The 19,093-nt window shown below is 45.2% G+C and overlaps 1 protein-coding gene across 2 annotated transcripts in view; it reads left to right on the top strand.

Annotated features, from left to right (window-relative positions):
• Positions 1–19,093, top strand: part of ZFPM1 (zinc finger protein, FOG family member 1) — a 118,399-nt gene that overhangs the window by 36,669 nt on the left and 62,637 nt on the right. The gene's annotated exons all lie outside the window — the stretch shown is intronic.

The following is a 19,093-nucleotide window of genomic DNA, read 5'->3' as shown; positions in this document are numbered from 1 at the left end:
GAGATGCTCTGCACAGGTGGTTCATTTTAGTCCTGAGTTTCTATTTCCTCCTGATGCTTCTAGCAGGCGGGTGGGGAAACCTTTGCCAATCTGGTGCCAGCTGTGTTGACCAGGGTTGATGGGAGATAAAGTCCAAAACGTCTCTGAAGTACCAGGTTGGTAAAGGCCAACACAGAGGCAGTAGGTTCCCATCTGCTCTGCTCTCTCCATATCCCTGTTCTTCACAGAGGAGAGCTATAGAATCATGCAGTCTCCCGTAACCCAAATTAGGGTATCCTTGCTGAACACTGTGGCCAGGGCATTTCACGCTCAACCTAGAAGTGTTGTTGCCTTTACTGCAAATGATTCAAGATGTTGATACGGTATTACAACAACAACCCCTCCCCCACCAGCTACCCTCCAGATGTTTTGGACTACAACTCCCACCCAGCTGCACCTAGCATGGCCAATGGCAAGGGACTATGGGAATTGCAGTTCAAACTGGACGCCACCAGTACAAATTTCAGATAATTCTAACAAAAATAGAAATGGGAGGCAGAAATCACTGATCCATTCCATGTCTGGAACAAAACCAATCCAGCAAATATAATCAGCATTCACTGTTGTTGTTTTCAGTCTAATGATACATAATTGTTTGTGCCTCCGCCCCTTTAATCCTTTGCATTGAAATGAATGGAGTAGAATAATGGCAACGTAACTTACACAGTTTATGTAACCGATTATGTAATTTTGCCACAATGAGCTGCAAAACAAATAACACAGGTGGTTTCTGCCAGAAAATGAACCGCAGCAGTACAGAACCAGGCTGCATGAGACAAATGCAAGGCACAACAACAGAGATGGTTCCCAAGTGGGTGAGTCAGTGGGCCCGAGGAGGGTGTAGAGCAGGCACCCCCAAACTGCGGCCCTCCAGATGTTTTGGCCTACAACTCCCACGATCCCTAGCTAACAGGACCAGTGGTTGGGGAAGATGGGAATTGTAGTCTAAAACATCTGGAGGGCTGAAGTTTGGGGGTGCCTGGGTAGACCCATCATTCTGTACCAATAGGAAATTGTCTCATGTTCAGATTATTTAGAGAGATCCCTGCTCTTCCTCTGCTGGAGGTCAGGAGGCTGACTGCCTACAGATCCTAATCTTCCCCATTCCTGCGCTGCACCTCTGTCCTCTTGTCCACACCTCCAGTGCTTCAATTGTGGACAAGGTTTTCTTTATTAGCAGCCTGAAGATCAAACACTTTTTGTGCCAATGTTAATCCATTTGTTGCTTTCTTTCCCATTTCTCTCCCATGTTTTGGTCTTGCTCACCTGTCTTTATGTGTAGCTCTTTGGTAGCTCAAATGGAAATAACAGGAAAGAAGATGAGCCAGGATGATTCCCCAAGGCCCCTTGGGTTGCCTGCATGTCCTTCCCATTTATACCAGCCTTCCCCAAGCTGGTGTCCTCCAGCTGGTTTGGACAATGACTCTCATTGGCTTCAGCCAACAGAGACAGTGGGCAAGGATGATGGAAGCTGAAGTCCAAAATAACTGAAGGGCACCAGGTCAGAGAAGGCTGTATTAGATACCATTCCCTGAGCAATTTCAGTTCTGCATAATATATGGAGCAAGATATCACACCTAATTACTAGTAAACTGCCTTCCTTCTTACTCTCTCCTTGGCATTGGATGACTGCTTCACCCTCCCATCACACAGAATTGATTGAGGTTTTTATTTTATTTTATATTATATATTTCGGCAGTCAGTCTAGGAAACCAGGTTGTTGTGAAGAGACACATTTTGTGCTGAAAGTATTCCTGACAATATTCTTGGTTCCTGTTAGGGAGATAATCAATGTTAAACCATTTTGAACGGCAGTGCAAATGCAAAGCACAAATTTATTTAGTAATTATTACACACGTTACAGTGTTGAAATGCAATCTTCCCCCCTTCATGGAGCTTTTAAAATGTTAATTTTATTTTTTGCAATATTGAGTGATGTAGAGAATTCGAGTCTGTATCTCTCTCCTCAGCACCCGCCTATGAACACACCCCAGCCCTCTGTTTCTTCCCTGTTCCAGACTCCCCTTTTCCCTACCCCTATCAGATGAAAGGCACAGCATTGCATTAGAAGTCACCGCCTCCTTTTTGCAAAGCAATCTTTTCCTATCCATCTGATGTGTCTGAGGACTGGGGATAGCTCTATTAGAATCTTTCCCCTCTCTTAAAATCTATCAGTGCGTTATCAGTCCCCATCTGAAACGTAAAGTCACTTCATTGCTATTGCCCTCGTATTTTCTTTCTCATTATTTCTCTTCTTTCCTTCTCTCTCTCTCTCGCTTCCCTTCTTAGCTTGATATGATGTGAGAGAGCGCTCACACACACACACACACTATTAGTATTAGTAATCGTGTCCCCTGAAGTGAAACAATCTTTTGTAATCTATCAGTGGTTTATCGGGCCTATCTGAGAGCCGAGAATGGCCGGCCCCTGAGATGGCGCCATACTCAAGAACTGATAAAGTTACAGAGTTCAGTCCGTGATGAATGTTAAGTAACTGCACCCGCCTCAGATAGGATATGGACTTGGCAGAGAGAGGAGCTCTGTCTGAAACCAATCTCCCTGATAGCGGCAGCAGAGCTGTTTTTTCTCAGGCTGTGACTCTCCTCCTCCTCCTCGCTTACCCCCCTCTTCTCTTTCCTTTCCCAAGAGATTTGGGGAACAGGGAAAGGTTTTCCTTTTTCTTTTTTGCTGAAGTAAAGCCAAAAAGTTCAGATGCTCTCTTGACCTTTGAGCAGCCATCTTGTTGTGAAGGGTGTCTTCAAAAACGTGTTTGGAGCATTCCACTGGCTTTCTCGCCTTCCTTCTTGGATATGTTCAGCTGAGAATAAATGTCATTAATTAGTGCTAGCGCCCAAAGGGCCTTCTGCCCCACTTTATTTTGTGGGGGGTGAGTTCCTGTATGCTGCATCAGCACAGGCTTACCCGGATACAATGTTGGGGATGTGTGACCAGGTATAGGCGAAAAAAGGAGTTTTTAAATTGTCCCGTTTACATCTTCTCAGCTGTTTTGGCTTGTATCACTTTTTTAAATACTTTTTTTTAAAAAAGACACAGTTACGATTTTAAAAGGCAAAATCCCCTGGCCCATGATCAGGCATTTGAACATTTGAGCCTGATCTCCCAGGCCCTAGTCAGAAACTCGTAACACTAGTGTAGTGGTTCTTTAGCACAGTGGTGTTATTTGGTGAAAATTATATACAAAATGCATTATATTAGCAGATGTTGCTTGCAAGGATACATGCTTTAGTCGAAAGTACACTAAAAAAACTGTACTTATTTGGAGAAATTTGCACAAAAATGCTGGTTAATTTTTGTGAGGATTTTCTTTCTCTTTTTTTAATGCAAATTGCTACAGAAATGTGGAGGTCAAAATTTAACATTGGGACAATGAGAAACTGCCTGAGTTGAAATAGACAGATCCTTCCATCTATATAGTCTCAGTAGGCTATGGTGCCATGGAGAATGGTTTTTTTTTTTTGTGGTGCTCTTTGTGTGAACAAAGTGAGCCATGGAGCATTTTCCTGGTGCTCCTTAAGAACAGCTCTGCCGGATCAGACCAAAGTCCTATCTAGTTCAGCATCCTGTTTCCTGCACAGGCCAATCGCATGCCTCTGGGAAGCTCACAAGCAGGGCCTGAAAGCTATAACCCTCTCTTGCTGTTCCTCCTTGTCAACTGGAATTCAGAGGCAGGCACAACAGCTGTTGTGACTTAGTAGTCAGGGGTAGCCTTCTCTATTATTATTATTATTACTATTATTATTAGGCACATTTCAAAAAGTAACTCAAAGCAACATACAATAAAAGACACACACATTAAAATTAGCATAAAGCAAAACAGAGAAATATCTAAAGCTCATTCATATTTTTAAAAATCTAAAGCTCATTCATATTTTTAGCAGAAAATAAATGTTTTTGCCTGGCACCTAATGATATGTAATGATGGTGCCAGGCGAACCTCCCTGGGGAAAGCATTCCACAAACTGGGAGCCACTGCTGAAAAGGCGGGTTCTTGTTTTGCCACCATATCTCAAATGGGGGCACAAGGAGAAGGGCCTCGCTGACAATTGTAGGGTCCAGGTTAGTTCATATGGGGAGGAGTGGTCCTTGAGGTACTGGCGTCCTGAGCCCATTAATTTGTCTAATATCCCTTTTAAAGCCATCCAGGTTGGTAGCCATCTTGTGGTAACGAATTGTCACATTTTAACTATGTGCTGCGCGAAGAATTAATCATTTCTCCCTCCTCTCTGAAACTTGCAGCATTCATTTGTTCTCATGTTATGAGAGGGAGAAAAAGTCCGCTTGGAATGATTGCAGGGAATATTTATTGGCAGTTGCTTTCAAAGCAGTGCAAGCTGTTCAGATTGTGGAGTTATGTACACTGCAAACTCTTAGCTGTCATGGCTTTCCCCCAAAGGATCCTGGCAATTATCAGATTCTTCCTTCTCCCCACCCTACAAAGAAGCCCAGTTTCCCAGGGAGTGACTGCTAAGCCAACTGAAGCTACAATTTGCGGTGTAGTTTAGCAATCCCTCTTCCTGGAAACTCTGGGAATTGTAGCTGTGGGAGTGGATTAGAGGTCTCCTAACAACTCTCGGCAACCTTAACAAACTACAGTTCTCTTATAATTACTTGGGGGCAGCCATGACTGTTTCAAGTGCCATAGAGCTTTCAATGTATGGTATGAATGTGGGCTTTGTGAAGTCTGGACCTTATACCGGTATGTCTCGAGGAGGTAGAAAGAATCTGAGAGACCTCTATCAACCACACTTCCTGGCTGAATCGTGTTATTTTTAAAAAAAATTAGGCAAAGAGCTCTGAAGTAGAGCAGGGAGAGAAATAGTAAAATTATTCGACTTCCGCCTCTTCCCTCCCCAGTTCTTAGCATTTTTAATCACTGGGGGCGTGTGGAGGGCATAACATGCGGAGGGGTCACCTGTGTTACTATGGAGACTGAAGTGGAAGGTCAGGCTCAGTTTATCATCTTGGAGCAAAATGGAGAAGGACTCCTCATTTAGAGAAAGAGAGAGAGGTTCCTCTTTGCTGCTGGGCGTTGCCTGCACACTTATCAGCTGCTCACACCAGACTGATATTAAACTTATCTTTGGACAAGTTTTTAAGTTGTCAGGGGAGGGCTGGAGAAAGAGAGTACTAGAAACGAGCCCAGACTGAGGCTTTTGAGTCTGGTGCTGGGCTGATTGTGATATGATATGGGGTCTCTCTGGCTCCGTACGCACCATATATTTAAAGCACATTTCACCCACCTAAAATGAATCCCAAGAACTGTAGTTTGTTTTGGGTTATTTGTGCTCGTGATGGTATTGGAGCAGACATACCGCTTTGTTTGCAATCAGTGGGTATCTCATCAATTCCTGCTGAAATCCTGTAACTTTTCATACCCCAAACGTTCCAGGGTTGTTATTTTTTGGCCCTGCTTTTCTTGCACTCTCTAGTCTGGCTGGCAATAATAGAATAACATTAGGGAAGCATCACAAAACAGCTAATAAAGCAGAATGATATGTGTACAGTCCAGCAGAATCTTCCCCACCATTAATGCACTATGATTGCATCAATGACATGTTGAAGAATACAGTGGTACCTCGGTTTGCAAATGCAATCCGTTCCGTGGAGACGTTTGCTCGCCGAGGCATTCGCTCGCCGAAGGCATGCTTCTGCATGTGTGCGAAGCGCCGATAGAGCGCTTCTGCGCTCGCACGCACGTGCTGCGCAGATTGCATCTGCGCATCCGACACCACGGAACCCGGATGTAAACACTTCCGGGTCTGCGGCATTCGTAAACGGAGGTTTTCGTAAACAGAGGTAGGCGTAAACTGAGGTTCCACTGTACATATATAAATCCCCACCACCAACTTTGCCTAGTTTTTATGTGCCAGCTGAAACCATGCATTATGTATGTATGTATGCATGTATGCACAGTGGTACCTCGCAAGACAAATGCCTCACGCAACGAAAAACTCGCAAGACGAAAGCGTTTTGCAATGTTTCTGGTGACTCTCAAGACGAAGTTTTCTATGGCCGCGCTTCGCAAGACGAATTTTTTGCAGTTTTTTTTTGTTTTTGTTTTTGCCGCTGCAAACTGCGCTTCACAAGACGAAGCGACTTGGGGAACGAATTAATTTCGTCTTGCAAGGCACCACTGTATGTATGTATGTATTTGGTCAGGCCTTTGATGGATAATATCATTGGACCACAGAATATAGTTAATGATGTACTTTGGGAGTTGTTTTTAATTGGTTGTTGCATTTCTTATTTTGATCTACCCTGGGCAGTCTGCAGATGAGGGATGGGATATAAGCAACGAACAATACATTAATAAATGACTGGCAATATTTAGCCCTGATACAATGTGCTTGGTGAATACTCAAGGTGCATCAGGTATCCCAGAAATACTTAAGAACGACCTTGTAAGATAGACTGGTGTTGTTATCTTTGTCTTAGGAAGTTGGGGTGGGGAGAAGGTGAGTTTCATAAATGAATTACCTAGGGAAGAACTTGCTTCACACTTATGGTTCTGAGTTTAAAACCAGCCAATGTCATTGAGTGACCCCATCATTCCTAGTCATAGGGAGAAATTTTTTTTGTTCTCCTCCCTGTACATACCAGCTTCTTAGGCTCCAGAGGGAAAGGAAACCCACTATGGGCAGTAGGTTTCTGATTAATGATTTTGGCATCTTTGTGGGCCTTCTATCTGTGGCTTGCGTCTGGCTGAGGGCTCTTCTTTTGCTTTTATCTGCCCAACATCCTCTTTGGTGGTATCCACCGCTATCTGCTCGCTCACCCATCTTCCCCTTATGCAGATAGGAGCTTGTCTGTATAGCTTTCCTTGGGCATATGTCTCCTCTGGGTGGAGAGGCTTCGTCCAATGAACAGGCAGAGCATGAAGTAGCTTTGAGGTGAGATCCTGTAGTCCAACTTGGCGCCCGCCTGATATCTTCTCAGACAACTCCCATCAGCCCCGGTCAGCCTGGGAGCATGGTTGTGCTAGCTGGGGCTGAGAGAAGTTGCTTCCTGAAATATTGGAATACCCTCAGGTTGGAGAAGCCTTCTGTACCTCCCCTTTGGTCTGAATGGGGTTTAGCCTGACGATGGGGCTTCTTTTGGTTGAAAGCTCAGCGTGTTTTTCTGGAACTTTCAGTCAAGCGTGGAGCAAGATGCTGTGTCCGTGGCTGTATGTGTTCCTCATTAAGGGACTTTTTATCAACCTAGCTCTGGGTCCAGATGTTGATGAGGTTGCAGATTTATCGAAAGGTACACTTGAACACAACCTTTTCAATACCCCAGCAGTTTAGAGCAGAGAAAAATCCACATAGCATGAGACCTTTCTGGACCATACTACTGTGGGGGTGGGGCGCTAGTCTGATTGTGTTTGTGTTTAAAACCATTCAATTTGGTGGGGTGAGGGGATGTTTTGGAGCAATATTTCTTGTTTCTGTATTTCAGAAATTATTGCATGGAATAATTCAGCCACCTGTAGGAGACAGTGATATAGGTCAGGAAGAGCTCTAGTGAATAATGTTTTTTATCAGTGCTTTTCCTCACTTTAACCTGTCCCCTGTCATGTTCATTCAACCAAACACTTGGTCTAGAACCAGATTAAAAAGCCCTATACCCCCCCCACGCCTTAAATGGGTACAGAATGAAGAGAGAACTTGTCCCCATCTTCCAGGCTGCATTGATAATCATCTCCTCCACGAATTTGTCCAGTCCTCTTTTAAAGTCATCCAAGTTGGTGACCATCGCTGCTTTCTGCAGGAGTGAATTCCATAGTTTAACTGTGCGCTGCATGAAGAAGTACTTCCTTCTGCCTGTCCTGAATCTTCCAACATTCAGCTTCACTGGATACCTACGAGTTCCAGTGCTGTGAGAGGTGGAGAAAACCCCTTCCTCTACCCACTTTCTCCAGGCCCTGCATAATTTTATAAACACCTCTCATTCTCCCCCCCTTACTCGCCTTTTCTCTAAACAGCCCCAAAGGCTGCAACCTTTCCTCATAGGGCAGTTGCTGCATCTCCTTGATTGCCAGTTCCGCTCTCCTCTGGTCAAGCAAACCTGGTCCAATCTGTCTGTCTCAGGAATTGCACAGTGGACTCAGGCACCCCACAGGGGATGACTAGCATCCTTAGGGGAAGAGCATCCAGCTTGCCATGCCGTCTCCAATTAGGGCTGGGGAAAGCACCAACCTGAAACCCTGGAGGGCCACTACTGCCAGTAACTGTAGACAACAGTGAGCTAGATGGAGCAGAGTGGTCTAACTCGGTATAAGGCAGTTTCCTATGTTCTCTAGAGCTGAAGCCAGAACAGCAGTGACTGTGGAAAAGTTATAATGAGAAAACGTTAAAGCAATAGGTGCTGGGATTTTTTCCACCTCCACTCCCTCATTACGGTATAGATTGTGTCTAAGGGCTTTGTTAATTACACAGATATGCAATTTATCCTCACAAAAGCCTTGAGAAGTTAGGTCAGCCGTCCCCAAACTTCGGCCCTCCAGATGTTTTGGACTATAATTCCCATCATTATATTGTTTAATCAAAGGGTCTGCTGGTTTCTCTTTAAGGTTCCCAGACTCAAAAGAGAGCAGGGGCAATTAAAGGCACAGAACTCCTGTCCTCTATTGAGTCTGGCAACCCTAGCCGTGCCCAAGGCAGCCCAGGGAGCTACTTGGCTGAGCATGGTTTGGAACCTGTGTTTCTTTCTTTAAGACCTGGTAGTCTTTTACCGGCTTGCCAGACAGAGGGAGAAAAAGACTAGCCCAAGGCCACGCATCGTAAATCACTTGGCCGAGCAGAGATTTGGACCCAGATTGTAGACCACACTGAGGTCTCTTGTCTGCCTTGTGTTCTCCTCCTGGGTTTCAAAGTGTGCCTCTCCCTCTCTGTGTGTAAAGCATCCTGCCTGTTGAGAACCCTTTTCTATTGTCTGGTGGGAATGACCTCAGTTGACTGCAGGGGGGGAAAGCCTCCTCCCCAGAGATTTCTGTATTATCTCCTATGGGTGGGTGTATCTATCCTATCCTGCTATCTTTGCTGCTGCAGAGCTGTTTGTCCTCATTATGTTCCCCTGCCAGAGAGCTGCAGGTTCTCTTGGAGGAAGGCTTCATTACAAAAGCAGGAGTGAATGCCCCAGCAATGTACCTTTAAGGGAAATTTTGCAAACTCCCCCACCTCGCTTCCTTCCTTTCTTGCAAGTCCCCCTCTCACACATAAACTAATCCAAAGAAGGACCAGGTGTATCCCACCTCTCCAGATAGGGAGCCTGTTCCTCTCCTCTGTCTCTCCCACTCCCCTCCCTCCCTCTGTTGGTTTGATGGGTATGTGGAAGGGAGGGAGAGGGAACAGAGAAACTGTCAGTTGTACTGCCGAATCCCTGCCTCCCCTGATCTCCAGGCTGGTGGGAAAGTTTGAATCTGTTGCTATTTTCTAGCTGTTATCGCAGCTTCTTATCGCTAAGCTCTTGTCTACATGCCTACTTTCGGATAGTCCAGGGTCTCTCTCTTGGAAGGCTTGGGGGGGGGATGACTTCTATATATAGATAGATAAAGTTTTTTTTAATTTACTGGATAAATGAGAAGGATCAAGAAAAGGTTTATTGTTCAGACGCTGAAAGAAGTTTAATTTGAGTGCAATGATCAAATAATTACTCATCTAATGGTGATTTGTACTGACCCATGTCTCTCGGCTTCCTGAAGCAAATGTTTCACATGCCTTTCCTCTAGCAGGGTTTTATCCATGTGGCGCCATTGTTCATTGGATGGTACTTTATTTTATTGAATATCGAATAATGCTGAAGAGCTTAATTTGGCATGGTGGAGGGTGGGTGGGAAGGCAGACTTGGTGCATTCACTTGTCACATGTTGAGTTAAAATATCAGCTGAATATCCTTGCCAGATGGTCAGTTTACAGCACAACAAGGGGTTGTTGCTGTTGACTTATTGCATGGGGTCCAGATGTGTATCTCAAAGGAGTACTTCTGTTGCAGGAATATCACATTTCCCTAGCATCTGACATTGTAATGCCAATCCTGGGGGCTATGCTGTGCTTTCTTCAGAAAGCAGGGCTGTTGTAATCTGGAAGCACTTATTGGAATTTGGTCACACATGTGATGGGTGGGCACCTGTTGATGGTGTCTGCACTGTCATGAAAGACGAGCCCCACAGCTTTCTCTTGCCCCCCTCACCATGTGGCTGCCCCTGTTCAGACTGCAAAGCTGTGACCCACACAGGTGCTGTAAACTAAGCAGTCCCTCTCTCCCTTTCACATTGCGTGTCTGTCTCTGACTTTGACACTTTGGATGCCTCCAGGGTTCTGAATACTACCAGTGGCTGGAAACTGCAGAAGGGAAAGGTGCTCTTCTGCTTGGGTCCTGCTTGCAAGTTTCCCACAGGCATCTTATCTGCCACTGAGAACAGGATGCTGCGCTAGATGGGCCATTGGCCTGATCCAGCAGATCTCTTCGGGAGGGATTCAAGTGCATACTGAAAATTTAGCTTTGTGCAATTAAAGAGGAGTAATGAACAGGAAAACTTGTATATGCCCCACAAGCAAATCAGAATGAATACTCATTATAACAGAACCACCCTGAAAACAAATCAGAAATAATGCTTAACAAAGATCATACATAGTCTTAACTACCACAAAAGCTTTCTGCAAGCAATTCCCAAGAAAGGTTACATTCATTTGTATGTTGTCTGTCTCCCCCCCCCCCCCACACACACCTCCCCCGGCACCTTGCAACCTCACCTTGAGGTGGAAGGTGCTTCATCCAGCCTTTTAAAGTGGAAAGGGGTGAAGCTCTCTTCTCCTTTCCCTGCCCTCCAGGATCAATGAACTGGACCTTGCGCTGTTGCTTTTGAATTGGGACTTGCAAGGCTATAATAATGATTGGAACTGCAGCTTGTGCAGCAACGCAATCCTATACATGTCAAAAGTAAGCTCCATTAATGCTAGAGCAATCTCAGTGCAGGAAAGGGATGCTTTTAACAGATCATCTGGATAAACCCAGAGAGAGACAGAGGCCAGACTTGATGGAGCAATAGCTGGAGTGCTTAATCCCTATTAATACTTTATTGTTGCATTGACCTTGCAACAAGACTGTGAGGGAAAGGAGCAGGAAAACACCCCGGAGAGGTTGCAGTGAACTCATTGGGAGATGAACCTCTGGCATTTCAACCCCAGTGCCTCTAATCCTTCTGCTTTGTTGGCCTTCATGTCTCTGGAGAGCCCACCCCTCTTCCCAAGACTGGTAATTGAAGGTCTTTCCGTGAGGCAGTGGAACACCTGCTCGCCCAAGATCATTCTGGCACTATGACTACTGAGGATGGGGGTGGGGGAATCACCTTGTAGTCACCTGGCTGCTATACTACTCCAGGATCAGATGCCTCCAATATTGGTTGCTGGGGAACAGCTGTGCCCTAAAGCTCTGATCTTGGGTTTTCCAGTGGCACCAAGACACTGTGGGAAACAGGATGGTGGACTAGGCGGACATTTAATCTGATCCAGAATGGGTCTTCTCATGGCCTTATGACTCCAAAATGAAACAAACACATTTTGTGAAGCTGACAGGTTACATCCCTTTCCTGAATTGGCATTGCTGTAGCTTAGAGACTACCGGTCAGGGATGATGGGAATGGTAGTCTCAAAACATCTGGAGGGCCAAGGTTGGGGAAGTCTACTTTAAGTTCATCATTTTGCTTTTTTAAATGTCACTGCTTATATATTTTTATATTGCATGCTCCCCTGAAATCTTATGGCAAAGGGCGGTTATGTATAAATCCAAGGTGGAGGAACATGTGGTCCTCCTGAAGTTACTGGACTACAGCTCCCATCATCCCTGAACCATGGCTAAATAGTCTGGGATGATGGCATCAGTGAGTGTAACTGAGGAGTTAGTGAGCGTTAAGGGGCGCTAAAGCTAAAGGGACCCCTGACCGTTGGGTCCAGTCGTGGACGACTCTGGGGTTGCGGCGCTCATCTCGCTTTACTGGCCGAGGGAGCCGGCGTACAGCTTCCGGGTCATGTGAGCAGCATGACTAAGCCGCTTCTGGCGAACCAGAGCAGCGCATGGAAACTCCGTTTACCTTCCCGCCGGAGGTATTTATCTACTTGCACTCTGATGTGCTTTCAAACTGCTAGGTTGGCAGGAGCAGGGACTCAGCAACGGGAGCTCACCCCGTCTTGGGGATTCAAACCGCTGACCTTCTGATCAGCTAACCCACAGCGCCACCCACACCTGTAGTTAGGGGCACTACATCCATGCTAAACAACACTGAAGATGCATTCTAAGGGTCCACCCACACTCCTGCTTCTCCTGTTCCTAGAAAGCATGGCTGCGGAAGACGTGATTGGCTCTTGTTATGATTCAGTGCTAAACTGCAGGTTTTCCTGCGGGAAAGTGGTGGTGCAAACCAAAGTGTGGATGAGCCGAAAGTGTGGATGGAACTCTTCCTTGAGGACAGGGAACCTCCAGCCAGTGCAGAGATGCAACAAGTTCTTTATGAGTTATCTCCCATCCCTGCCTGCCAGCGTTGTGAAGCATCCAACACGGACCCAGCTGTCTTTCAGAGGTGGTAATTAGACACATGGGGTAACTCATGAGCTAAATATGAACCTGACATCCTCTCAAAATGGCTATTTCAAGGATTTGTCAGGGAATTATCTCAGCTGCCTTGAGCCTGAACAAGTTGACTGACAGCCCACACATTTTTGTATGTCGCTCCCTCTGTTCATGGCGCGTTTTGGAGAAAGAAAGAGAGTTGGCAATCCAAAGTTCCTTTGTGTGAGTTTACAAAGAGACTGTGGCAAAGTCAAAAACTTGACACTGGCATTCACAAAGCTGGAAACATTCTTACTGTTTATTGTGGAACTGCTGTATATAACCTCTAATGCAAAATTTGAGCTTTATATTTAAAATCAAAACATGCTTTTAGGGTAAAAATGTGTTTCCTTTGCATTGAAAGCATGAAAGCATGTGGGTAATTTCTGTTAAATTTTGAAATGAGAAAGGGAGTTTCTGGTTAGCACACGTTGTACTTCCTAAATTGGTGTAGTTCCTTTCCTGTTTCTGTTATTCCTTAAAAAAAAGACCCTCATTTGTTCTCTACTATCCTACTGACCTTTATTCTGTGAATTCTATGAATTTTTTCATTTCATGTTACAGGGAACTGTAATTCACAATTGCTTCAGTTATTTGGGGGAAGGGGGGGAAGCAAAACAAATTGGTCAGCACATTTAAACCAAGCAAGCCTATGCAAATCTGAATATCATGCAGTCTGTTGCAGAATTCTTGTTTTTCAGAATTCTTATATTTCAGAAAACCTGGGGTGGGGGGTAATTTTTCATATAGCATTTCAGATCTAACACTTTCATACAGCATATCTGATCTGCAGAGCAGAGTCTCACTTGGCCGATAGGAGCAGGAAATCTCATATGAAAGACCCAAGATTGTCAAAGCTTGTGGAGAGGGGAGGAAGACCTCCCAAACTAGGATTTGGGATCCGTAGGAGATCTGCTGGTGTGTGCGGCTATATGTGTATGTAATGGTCTGAGTGAAGTGCCTCATTGATTTGGCCCAGTTCAATCCCAGATTAATTCTAGTATTGTCTACTCTGACAGGAAGCAGCTCTCCAGGAGTTCAAGTGGAGAGAGGTCTCTCCCACTAACCTGACTACCTGCTTCTTTTAGCTGGAGATACCAGGAACTAGCCAGGGTCCTCCTGCCTGCCTGCAAAGTGTGTGCTTTTACCCCATGAGCAATGGTCCCTTCCTTTAGATGTGTAAGAGTGCATTTTGCTGGAGCTTTTGCAGGGCATGATCTGAGCTACATGTGTGCCTCCTGCATGCTAACCACACACACCTGTGCACACCTGGTATTTTATTTTTATCTGTTAATGGAAGTGAGGTGGCGAGAACCAGTTAGTATCTCTGCATAGTGAAACTTTGTCGCATCATCTCAGATTTGCGCAAGTTCTTCCTTACAGTAGTTTTCAAAAAGAGAGAGAAATCCTTCCTTGTTATCAAAAAAGGCGGGGGGTGGGGAGGGAGAGGAGGGAGGGAGTCCCAGTTAATCGTCTAAGCGGAGTATCTGGGAAGTGAGTGGGTTTCTGGGCTCATCCTCTCTCTGTAAAGCCAGCCTTCAGTAATTCAGTTTTAAAGCATGAAAAAAGGGAGTTGATGAAATTCCACTATCAGCACTGAACCAATATGCAAAATATCTCGCCGAAAATCAAATAGCTATTATGTTTTCATTTCCATTTCAGCGTATTTGCTTAATGAAGAATAGACAGATCAGGCCGACTGAGGGAGCCTGCGTGAGGTGATAACTCCGCTAGGCTTCCAGCAATCCCGCAGAAATGAGGCTCTGTTTGCTGCCTTGGCTTCTCTCTCTTCTCTTCCATCACCCCCCTCATTTTCTTTCTTTTTTTTCTTCCCCCCTCCCTTCTGCCTTAAAAAAAAATCTACTGGCTCAGTTAACCCACACTGCTTGGCTTGGGAAAGCTGATGGCATGTTTCTGGCTATTTGTGTTCTGCAAGAGCAAAGTTCAAAAACTATAGTGTATGCTTTTATTTCCCCTTTTTGAGAAAGAGAGGGAGGGGGATGTATGCAATAGCTAATATTGGGTTGGGGTTGGGGTTGGGGTTGAGCTCTCCCTGGGGTACCATCCCTACTGCCCAAGAAGCTCTGCCTACAAGCCCTGCGAAGAGAGTCGCTAAAATAGCACATTTATGTGGAGTTGTCTCCTGTTTGCATTACCTTCGAGTCACTGAAGCCAATGCAATTCCCCATGGGCGACTGGATTAGATCAAAGGTGCAGGGCTCCGTTTCGAGCTGCCTCCTGGAAGCCCACAAGCAGGCGTGGAAGTGATTTCCCTCCTGTAGTTGCTCCTGAACGCAGAACCCTCACATGATTGTAGTGGCTGGTGAGATTGCAGTATGGCACAGGAATTAGAGTGCTGGACTCCGACTGGAGACATCTAGGATCAAAACACCAGTTTGCCGTGAAGCTCGCTAGGTATCCTTGAGCCACTTGCCCCCCTCAACCCGCCCCACTGTCTGCCTCACCTACCTTTCAGGGTTGTAGTGCAGATAAAACTGTCTTGGTGGCAATTGTGATGTGACTTCCTTTTGTCTGTATTGAACCTCCTTCCGGTCAGTTCTCATATTATGAGAGATGGAGAAAAAACTTTTCCCTGTCCATTTCACCACACCACAAAGCACACCTCCCCTTTGCTCAGTGTATAGGAAGCCGCCAGCCTTTCTTCATAGGCAAGCAGCTCCAGTTGCTGGAAACCACAGGAGGGGAGCATGTTCTTGAACTCGGGTCCTGCTTGTGGGTTTCCCATGGGCATGTGGGTGGCTACTGTGTGAGAACAGGATGGTGAATCAGCAGGCTCCTTTTATGCTCTCTAGACCCTTGATCATTTTAGTCGCCCTTTTCCATCTCCATAGTGTCCTTTTTAAGAATTAAGGGTTGGGGGCACAGGAATTGAGATAGAAGGGAAAAACCTTGGTTCTCTTGGAAGGAGCCCCCATAACCATTGCTCATTTTACAGGCTTAAGACCGCTAGGATTTGGATACCCACAGTGAAGTTATGTCAGGTCCAAGTAAATGTGTTCCGAAAAATGTAAGCTTTTCATATTTAGTATGGATTACATTATTGAATTGCTTTTTTAAAAAAAAATGTATAGCCCACCCTGCATCTTGAAATCCCCTGGTGGGAAACAATAAAAGCAATACTCTGTTTGTTCAACAGCTTCTTCTTCCTCCTCTTTCTGTCCCTCTTCTTCTCTTCCCTGACCCCCAAAATATCTGGAGGTTTTATCCAACCCTCCTGGATCCCAAGATTTCCACAAGCATTGCGCACATATTTTCAAGGTTGCCTCCTTGCCCAGAAGGACTGGAAGCTTGTTTTTATTAATAATATTACCCTATTAATCATAATGCAGTGGTACCTTGGTTTAAGATCAGCTTAGTTTATGAACAACTTGGATTAAGACCGCTGCAAACCCGGAAGTAGGTGTTTTGGTTTGTGAACTTTGCCTCGGAAGCAGAGCATGTTGAGTGTGTTCCGTTTGTAAACTGAGTCCCCCGCTGCTATGGGAAAGCACACCTTGGTTTAAGAACGGACTTCTGGAATGGATTAAGTTCGTAAACCAAGGTACCACTGTAAATAATAATAATGGAATCTTAGTCAAAACAAAATTTAAAAAAATCCTTCCAGTAGCACCTTGGAGACCAACTAAGTTTGTCATTGGTATGAGCTTTTGTGTGCATGCACACTTCTTCAGATACACTGAAACAAAAAGTGCATGCACATGAAAGCTCATACCAATGACAAACTTAGTTGGTCTCTAAGGTGCTAAGGAATTTTTTTAATTTTGTTTCGACTATGGCAGACCAACACGGCTACTTACCTGTAACTAGAACAATGGAATCTTAGGTTTCTCAGGTGGTTGTGCTGTGCTGCGCATCAGGCTCATTCAGGGCACATAAATACATACAGCCTCGCTAATGCAATCGACGCCTGCCCCAATGTCGATTGTTTTCTGGGGGCCTCTAAAAAATAACATAAAAGAGGAGGTCTTACACCCCTGCAGGGGTCAGTCTGCCCTTCCTAGGAGATGGCAGGTGCTGCTGCTGGGGGTACAGCACCCGCCTTCACCCTGAAAAGGCAAACATTTAAACGACAAAGGGGAAGTGGGCTGGCACAGGGGGTGGGGGGCATTGCATGCTGTGCATTCCCCAGACCTCAGCCACTCTCTATGACTCTAGGCATGTATATTTACGCTGGAAGAACAAAGGGCCCATAATCTATACAAAGCAGACAACAATGAGCGTGAATAAAGAGGCTGTCGGAGAAGGGAAGGCAATTTATTCTAATTCTACTAATTTCAGTTCCAGCACAATTAAAAAGGCTCTGATAATATTCAGAAACAATCGCCGGCTAACAAATCGTTTCTCTCGCTGTAAATGAAACATCGTTAGGCTAATTTTTTCTTTCACGCCTTCACGGCTCTCGGGTTCTGATAAAGTTAACCCCCTCCTCTTCTATCTCCTCTCCCCCCCCTTCCACACAGACACAGAAACTTACCGTATTTCACCCAGATGAATAAGGCCAGAGAGAGAGAGAGAGAGAGAGAGAGAGAGAGAGAGAGAGAGAGAGAGAGAGAGAGAGAGAGAGAGAGAGAGAGAGGACAGAGAATGGCAGACTTTGCACCACACAGAAAACCTGCTGGCTTCTCTCATTCATTATTGTATTGCCCTCTTGGCAAATAGGGCCGGCCCAGATGTTTGGGCAGTGTCAGCATTGGCCATGGGGTGCACAATTAATAAGGAGGTTCATCATGCCAGCTGCTGGTGTGAAGCGGCTGTACACCCAGAAATTCTCAGATGTGTCCAGGTGTGCTTTTGGTGGGGAGTGGGGGTGGTGAGAGAAGCTTCCCATCATCCTTCATACTATCAATAACACTTGGGCCTGGACAAATCTCTCAAGTTCATTTTCTAATTCCCCCAGTCTTTAGTTCAGCTGCCCACATTTTCTGCATTGCATTTTTTTTAAAAGAAGAATCCTCCTGAAAATTCATGAATAATTTGGATCACATTTCTCTTAATCTACACATTTAGGCAATTTCCTCTAACAGCACTGGTGTACGTTATTTTTGTTACTAACTGCATTTTTGCGCACATTTTTGGGGTTTGTTTTTTCCCAGTATTTGGAGAAGTGCAAATTTAGGAGAGTAGTTCACGTATTTTGGTAGGGAAGAACACAACTCCCACACCCTCTTAAAAAAACCCCTTAAGGCAGCTGTGCCAAGGAGAGCCTAGGGGAGGGTTTCTACCCTATTCTTCCAATCCATTGCCCCAGATATGCATGCAGCAGGCACCAGTCCTCAATAGCATCTCCCAAGTAGAGCTGGGGGACAGATTCCCTGCCTGAAACTCTGGAGAGCTGCTGCCAGTCAGTGTAGACAGTACTGAACTGGATAGACAACTGGTTTTATTTGGTACAATGCAGCCCCTTAAAGTCACACCTTTGGGTTTGGGGGAGGCATGCTGAGCATTTGAATTCCTATTGCTGCTACGCTTTTATTTGTAATTATAATCTGTAATTTGTTTTATGCATGTTTGATTTTGGTTTATATTGCCCATGGTTCCACTCTGGGACCTTTTGAGTGGAGGCAGCTTAGAAAGACTTCAGATGAATGAATATGAAGACGATTCTGTATCTGAGCTATGGCAGATCTCGGGAATTCTAGCACAAAGCTAAAACTAGCCAATATGGTCAATGCCAGGAAAATAGCATTAAGAACAAAAGAGCCTGGCTACTGGATCAGGTCAAGGGGGCCCATCAAGGCCAGCATCCTGTTCTCACTGTGGGATGCCAGTGAGATGCCCCAGTGGGAAGCCCCCAAGAAGGAGCTGAATGCAATGACATCACTCTCCCCGGTTGCGATTCCCATCAACTGGCATTCAGAGGAATACTGACTGCAGCAGCAGAGGTAGAACTTCTCCATCATGAATTTGTCTAATCTTCTTTTAAAGCCACCCTAGTTGGCCAATGTTCCTACATCTTTTGGGCCAAGGAATTCTACAGTTTAGCTGTGCACTGTGTGAAGAAGTACTTTCTTTTGCGTGTCCTTAATCTTCCAGTACTCCACCTCATTTTCTGTCCCCGAGTTCTAGTATTCTGAGCGCTGGAGAAAAATATTCCTGTTTTCCTGGTGTGCAACATGGAGCCTAAGCAATTAGCACAAGGGCAATCACGGTCGAGAGATTTACTTGCTGCTGTTAAATTATTGTGATTCAATGTACTATAAATCACTCGGGGAACCCATTCTGCCTTCTGCCCACCACATCCCTAGTAAATTTTATGCTTGCACCCTGGTATACCTCTAAACATAACTTTTTTCTCTTCCTTTTCCAAATGAACATGCAACCAGAATCCACCCATATGTGACAGAAGAGGCTGCTGTTTATTGCCAATATCCTCTCAATGCACTATTGATTTGCCAGACCTCAAACCATGCGGATCGTTAATTGCACT

Source organism: Zootoca vivipara, chromosome 6 (genome assembly GCF_965207765.1).
Source record: "Zootoca vivipara chromosome 6, rZooViv2.hap1.1, whole genome shotgun sequence".
In the NCBI taxonomy this organism is placed as follows: Eukaryota; Metazoa; Chordata; class Lepidosauria; order Squamata; family Lacertidae; genus Zootoca; species Zootoca vivipara.
The sequence above is the reverse complement of the archived record's forward strand: the minus strand, read 5'-3'. Positions and strand labels throughout refer to the sequence as shown.